Genomic DNA, 8,087 nt, shown 5'->3' with positions numbered 1-8,087 from the left:
CATTTGTTTTACAACAGGACAATGACCCAAAACACACCTCCAGGCTTTGTAATGGCCATTTGACCAAGGAGAGTGATGGAGTGCTGCATCAGATGACCTTGGCCTCCACAATCACCCAACCTACTTTTGACTGGTACTGTATATTTAATGTATTTGTTTTACAAGTGAACAGCTAAAGAGGTGTTTCGGAATTAAGCTTATTCACTTTTTTACTGAACATTACAAATGGGCCAAGTTGAAGATAAGATGCACATAAAAGGCTGGCTGCCTGGCAAAAAAAAGTATATCTGTACAATTAAAATACTGTTTGTCTATATTTTATAAATGTGTTAAAATCCTGAGAATCTGGAATGAAGCTTATTCAGTGGGGAGTGGTTATAACCTTTTCAGAACAGCTCACCGGGATCCTCCCACTGCCGGTTTGATGAGGTAAGCAGAGGGCACAGGTGCTTGCTACTTGAAAAATGTAAAAAATTAAAAAGCTATTGTGCTTGCGTTTTAATGAGCAACATGAATATCAAACAATTATTTGAAAATAGCTACTAGGACTAGGTGAATACTGGTATGAAATCTGAATATAGCTACATTGTTTAGCTAGCTAGCTAGGCTAATATTTTAAGAGTTTTAGCTAACATGCCACTAGGATATTGAGCAAGATGGTCAGCTAGCCACCAACAGCATTGACCCCAACCCTAGCTAACACACTGTGTGCGGAACTTTTTAAAATTCGGAGTTGGGGCCTAAAATAAAATTTTGGACCAGCCACTGTATCAAGTAGATAATCATTTTTACCAGCCAAAATATTTTTGTTCACTGAAATTACACCAACAAAACAGATGAGCATGCTTTGTGATGTTTATAAAACAAATGTATAACTAGTAAGAAGTATTGGTATATTGTTTAATTTGAGTTTTTTTTGTCTTTTACCCGAAATATCAGATACACAAAAATACTCACCTGCCCCTTTAAGTGTTGGGCGGTTACCGTGGTAACGTGACTCGAGGAGGGTTGCCATGTTCCCGGTTTCACTGCCATATTGAACTACCCGATGCTGCAGTTGCAAATGTATTGGTCGTGGGAGCAGTGGCGGTTCTAGACCATTTCAACTGGGGGGGCCAAGCTGGGGCCAGTTGTACTGTTAGAGGGGCCAGTTACATTAGACGTTATTGTTGTCATATCGTTTTCTTCACTGCATTGCAGGCATTAGTTATGTAAAAACTATTTCATACTCCACATTTAGGGTGTGCCACAAGGGGGTCCAAAATTGTTCTCACGGGCACTGGCCCCCCTCCAGAACCGCTAGTGCGTGGGAGGCAGGTTTTTGGGCTACTTCTAAATTGCACCGCGGCTGCCATGGCATTTCACTTTAAAAATGTATGTTTATATATATATATATATATATATATATTTTTTTTTATGATTTCTGATCGTCTTCAGCTGTGTTCGAATCCTCATACTAACTGTACTATTAGTGACGTGAATTTAGTATATAGTATGTTTATTGGTCATGGTATGGATATAGTTAGTATGCCAAAAGTTCCCGTTTGACGAACTAAATTCGCCAAAATACGATGTATACGTACAGTGGACACTAGTCACCACTAATACGCTGAGCTTCTCAGTCATTTTTTATTCACTTCACAGAGTGGAAACATCATAAAATACCTTTCTTTCCCTTGCGCAAAAACAGCTGTCTGTATCGAGCTCACTGGCGCAGGGAACTCTGGACATGGAATAGGCTAGTTGATAAAATGTTTCCTGTTCGTAAAAGACAGCTTCGGAACAGATCCAGTTGATTGATTTGATAGAATGTTGCACTTCACTAGTGATAAGTCAAATCAAGACATAGAAAGGGAGGAAGACAGGGTGAGTAGAGACATGAATGTGATTGAAAGAACAAGGATTTTCATGTATATTTTCTACTGTATTTTTACTTACACCTGGATGTACCTGGCCCAATTTCACCTGGCCCCACTCTACCTGCCTGTTGCTCCCCATGAAATCACAAATCACATAATTTACACACCCCTCTCATTGGGCATCACCGCATTCCGGCCGGGGCTCAGCCATCTCCATAACCTTGCCCACCAGGCGTACCGGGGCACCCGCACCCCTCCCCGGACACTAAGACGTCTATATTCCTGCTGTGCACCTGGTGACCCTTTGACTTCTACAGCGAGTCCCAACCTGACTCACAGTCCCACCAGAGGACGGGCCCCGGCTGATGGGCGACCACCACCTAGCCCCCTACCTATCCAGAGCCCCATGTCAATGTCTTACGCCTTCTACCCGCCTGCCTGGGCTCTCTCACATTCTGTGTCTGGCCTCTGGACCCTGGCCCTTCTGCAGGCACCTGGTAACCCATAAGTAAAGAAGGAGGATGGTGGAGGAAGATGCCTTCCGTCCCCGACAAAAGCTTGGACCGAGTGCTGACTTTCAATAGATCGCAGCGAGTGTGCTGCTCTGCTACGTACGCAACCCTGACCCGGAATCAGGTCGTCTACGAGTGATTTAGCACCAGGTTCCCCACAAACATGCAGTGAGCATCAGGAGAGGGGCGGCAAGAAGAGCTCCCACATAGAATGTGTAGAGTCCCGCACCCAGGCGGACGTGAGACCTGGCAGTGTCCATAACCGCTAAGCACATTCCATCTCTATTTAGTGCTCCACTGTTAGCGGGTCCAGCCGAAGGCAGCATTCAATTCAAACCTTCGCGGTTTAGAGTTAGCTAAATATACAGGGGACGCGTGATTAAACGTTTCACCACAGCCGCTCTGTGATCAGACAGATGCCAGTAGGACAGTTTCATCAGCCGTCTCCCAGGACAACTCCCCCTCCCAGCCAAAGCCAGGGATGCGTTCGAGCCATCATTCTCTAATTGGCTTCCTGTCAAGGTCAGGATTCATTTACAAGAGCCTTGCAGCAAATCATTGAGTCTGGAGGAGCCTCCCTCACATTTTCATGCTTGACCAAAAGCCCCATATTCCAGGACCGACTGCCGCCTTCCGTTTAATGATCAACAGCTGTCACCATCTGCAGGACTCTCTTTGCGTACGGACTAGTACCGTGGTAACTCCCGTTTGGTTTGCATCGTTAGCGACACCTGAAAACAGGTGACATACAGGGAGGGATTGGAAGAGCCCTGCTTTAGGGCTACCTCGTTATCTCCCTTACTAAGGCTAAGGACTCCGTAAGAGAGTCATAGTTACTCCCTCCGTTTACCAGCACTTCATTGAATTTATTCACTTTGACATTCAGAGCATTGGGCAGAAATCACATTGCGCCAACACCCACCTCGGTCCTTTGTTTGAATTAAAACAGTCGGATTCCCCCTGGTCCGCACCTGTTCTAAGTAAGCTACTAGGCGCCGGCCGATGCGACCCGCTGGTGACCCAGCGCGAACTGGGCCGGCGAGTACCGTCGCGAGAACCCACCCCCGGTCCTCCTTCGGCCCACGGACGAACCCCCGCACGCAGCCCCTTGCGAGACCACGCACGATATACCGCGAGATGGGCTGCACAACGAACTTCCAATGGTGGCGAGAGGAGGGCGACGGCGCGACTGCTCCCCCAGCCGCGGCTCGAGCCCCGCTTCGCACCCCAGCCCGACCGACCCAGCCCTTAGAGCCAATCCTTATCCCGAAGTTACGGATCTGACTTGCCGACTTCCCTTACATACATTGTTCTAACATGCCAGAGGCTGTTCACCTTGGAGACCTGCTGCGGATATTGGTACGGCCCGGCGCGAGATTTACACCCTCTCCCCCAGATTTTCAAGGGCCAGCGAAAGCTCACCGGACGCCACCAGAACCGCAACGCTTTCCAGGGCTAGGGCCCCTCTCTTGGGGCGAACCCATTCCAGGGTGCCCTTCCCTTCACAAAGAAAAGAGAACTCTCCCCGGGACTTCCGCCAGCTTCTCCGGGATCGGTAGTGTCACCGCACTGGACGCCTCACGGCGCCCGTCTCCACCAGTCCGTGGACATTCTGAAAGTAGTTTGAGGTCAGTAGGTCACAAATTAGAAAGTTTGAAAAAATTATGTAAAATCTTGTGAGATTAAAATGGACAAACTAACGGGTGTGCAACGTATAGGCCCACTGAGTGGACATTCTGAACCTTGTTTGAGTCCAGTAGGTCACATGACCAAGGAGCTATGGAAATGATTAAGTTTAAAAAATGTATATAAAAATGTGTGACATGAAAATGGACAAACCAACTGGTGTGCCACGTGTAGGCCCACTGACTATGTTCTGAACCTTGTTTGAAGTCAGTAGGTCACATGACCAAGGAGCTATTGGAATTAGAAAGTTTGAAAAATGTATGTAAAAACATGTGAGATGATAATGGACAAACTAATGGGTATGCAATGTGTAGGCCCACTGAGTGTATGTTCTGAACCTTGTTTGAAGTCAGTAGGTCACATGATCAAGGAGCTATTGAAATTCAAATGTAAAAAAAAAAAAGGTTTGTACTGATTCAACTAGGAATACAAAACGCAGACCTGTGCAATTTTTCCAACATCATGACACTTATTTGGAGTCTGTGGCTCAAGTGGTTTGAAAGCTATTGAGGTTTGAAAGCACAAATATCCGTTGAATATCCAACCTGAATCTGTCTTCACCTCGGTCGCATTTGTCTAACATTGTGAGGTTATTTATAAATATGTTTACATGCACAGTAATACTTCGATATTACCCGGGGATATAACAGTGTTGAAAGTAAAAACAATCAGACATTGTCCCTTGTTTGAAAATAATTGATCTACTCACAATCAAATTATTGGCTCTTTGAAATGACATTGCGCAAAAATATCGGCCTTTTTTATTTATTTATTTTTATTTCACCTTTATTTAACCAGGTAGGCAAGTTGAGAACAAGTTCTCATTTACAATTGCGACCTGGCCTAGAGAACATTTTATTGCAGCAATGAAACAGAAGATTGGGCCAGCTAAAATACTCAGTATTAAAATTATAAACAATATTCTGGGGGTCGTAAACCACCCAGAATACTCAGTATTAAAATTATAAACAATATTCTGGGGGTCGTAAACCACCCAGTGGTCAATGGTGTAATTGCAACATGTTTTACTGAGCGCAGAACACAAGCTTCAGGAAACGACGAAATACCTACAATTCCTGGAATGCTACGAAACACCAGAAATAGTTGGTGTCATTCGTTTGGCTTTATGTGCACGGACGTGATTTCAGCATTTTGGTATATCGCATACTTTTGTGATATCAGACACATGTGTAGATATTAAAATGTAAACGCATGATTTCTACGTGTTGCATGATGGGAAAATAGTCGGACAGTGATATAACCAAGTAAAACTAAAATTAATCGCTTCTCCGCCGCTCTCTCCACAACTGTATTCATGAACGTGATTAAACCCTGGTCGATATGATGCCTTATTATCTGGGGCCAAAGTGGTAACCGTCAGTCAAAAACATTTGCCCTAGAATGACTACCCCTCCACCGATGTGTACAACTCATACTTACCTGGCAAGGGAGATACCGTGATCAAGAAGGCGGTTCACCCAGGGTGAGGCTCAGCCATTGCACTCCGGCTGTGCTGACCCCTGCGAATTTCCCAAATGTGGAAATCTCGATTGCATAATTTATGGTAGTGGGGGACTGCGTTCGCGCTCTCCGCTGATCTTGATGTTTAATAAAAATCAAATTAAAGTTTGTCACTGCATGATGGTTTGAGCCTGAGGTATCGAATAAATGCTTTCAAAATTACGGATTTCAAAGCAAACTAGTCCTACGATTACCACTGTAGATTAATTTTCTCTTCGGAATAGGCTGAATGTCTGTGATTTGTTATTGTAGCACTGGTTTAAATGCCTATAATGTGCTGATAATATATGGGCCAACTTCTACTTGTGAATGCAGGGCAGGTCATAGCCTCTTGGGGCCCTCAAGGCTTCAGCATGCTTCAGTTCGGCTGGCGCAAAGCGATCCAAAAGATTGTGCTCGCATTAAAAGACCTTTGCTTGAAAAACAAGAAAAAAGCAGCAATAGTACTGTTTGTCCATTTTGAGACGCTGTAGCTTCCTCAAAATAGTCAGAATTTATCGAAGATAACTCAAGAAATCGATCATTCATTTTGACATTTTTTTGCAGAGGAGTTCTTAGTCGTGTAATTTTACATGATATCTTAGTTAGATGTAAAATTGCGCCACTAAGAACTCTACAGCAAAGATGTCAAAGTGAATGACAGATTTCTTGAGTTTTCTTCGATTAATTCTGACCCTTTTGAGGAAGTGTTTGATGCAGTATTTCTCAATGAAAAAATGTGCATGAAAGTGAGTCGTCTCTTCTTGAATGACAAAAACTTTATTGAAGAATCCCTACTGTTGACCAATCACCAACGAATGGGTGTAGACTCTAAACTTTTATTGCATCAAATGGTTGTTTTATGTCTGTGTGAACTGAAAGTGGGCCTCTGGGAGATTAAACACTGACAGAAGATTTGATGTCTTTTGGGTGATAAAACTTAAAGAGACCGCATTCCAGAGCATGAGTTATTGCTTCTGTTCTTTTAGGTACCTGGGAGAGATGACCCCAGGGCCAGACCCTGGTCTCTATCCTACAAATCAGCAGGGCTAGACAATCAGCCGAAATTGTTGCAACCCCTATTACTAGCTTGTTCAACCTCTCTTTCGTATTGTCTGAGATCCCCAAAGATTGGAAAGCTGCCGCGGTCATCCCCTTCTTCAAAGGGGGAGACACTCTAGACCCAAGCTGCTACAGACCTATATCTATCCTACCCTGCCTTTCTAAGGTCTTTGAAAGCCAAGTTAACAAACAGATCACCAACCATTAAGAATCCCACCGTACCTTCTCCGCTATGCAATCTGGTTTCCGAGCTGGTCATGGGTGCACCTCAGCCACGCTCAAGGTCCTAAACGATATCATAACTGCCATTGATAAGAGACAATACTGTGCAGCTGTATTCATCGACCTGGCCAAGGCTTTCAAATCTGTCAATCACCACATTCTTATTGGCAGACTCAACAGACTTGGTTTCTCAAATGACTGCCTCGTCTGGTTCACTAACTACTTCTCAGATAGAGTTCGGTGTGTCACATCGGAGGGCCTGTTGTCCTGACCTCTGGCAGTCTCTATAGGGGTGCCACAGGGTTCAATCCTTGGGCCGACTCTTTTCTCTGTATACATCAATGATGTCGCTCTTGCTGCTGGCGATTCTCTGATCCACCTCTACGCAGACGACACCATTCTGTATACTTCTGGCCCTTCTTTGGACACTGTGTTACCTAACCTCCAGACAAGCTTCAATGCCATACAACTCTCCTTCCGTGGCCTCCAACTGCTCTTAAATGCAAACAAAACTAAATGCATGCTCTTCAACCGATCGCTGCCCACACCTACCCACCCGTCCAGCATCACTACTCTGGACGGTTCTGACTTAGAATATGTGGACAACTACAAATATAGGTGTCTGGTTAGACTGTAAACTCTCCTTCCAGACGCACATCAAACATCTCCAATCCAAAATGAAATCTAGAATCGGCTTCCTATTTTGCAACAAAGCCTCCTTCACTCATGCTGCCAAACATACCCTTGTAAAAATGACTATCCTACCGATCCTTGACTTCGGCAATGTCATTTACAAAATAGCCTCCAACACCCTACTCAGCAAATTGGATGCAGTCTATCACAGTGCCATCCGTTTTGTCACCAAAGTCCCATATACTACCCACCACTGCGACCTGTATGCTCTCGTTGGCTGGCCCTCGCTTCATAGCCATCGTCAAACCCACCTCGCTTTATCTTGGCCAGGTCACAATTGTAAATGAGAACTTGTTCTCAACTTGCCTACCTGGTTAAATAAAGGTGAAATAAACAAAATTCTAAAACAATTTGCACACAATATATAGACGTTCTCTATTGTATTATTGACTGTATGTTTGTTTATTCCATGTGTAACTCTGTTTGTGTCGCACTGCTTTTCTTTATCTTGGTCAGGTCGCAGTTGTAAATGAGAACTTGCTCTCAACTAGCCTACCTGGTTAAATAAAGGTGAAATAAAATGAAATAAAAAATGTGTGTGTTGTATTGACCT

General features: G+C 44.4%; 1 non-coding gene across 1 annotated transcript; it reads left to right on the top strand.

The window, feature by feature from the left end:
- Positions 1–5,489: 5,489 nt before the first annotated feature.
- Positions 5,490–5,653, top strand: LOC123730685 (U1 spliceosomal RNA). The gene has a single exon (XR_006762120.1). It is a non-coding gene; the product is annotated as a U1 spliceosomal RNA (small nuclear RNA).
- The last annotated feature ends 2,434 nt before the right edge of the window (positions 5,654–8,087 follow it).

The sequence above is a fragment of the Salmo salar genome, chromosome ssa25, assembly GCF_905237065.1.
Source record: "Salmo salar chromosome ssa25, Ssal_v3.1, whole genome shotgun sequence".
In the NCBI taxonomy this organism is placed as follows: Eukaryota; Metazoa; Chordata; class Actinopteri; order Salmoniformes; family Salmonidae; genus Salmo; species Salmo salar.
The sequence above is the reverse complement of the archived record's forward strand: the minus strand, read 5'-3'. Positions and strand labels throughout refer to the sequence as shown.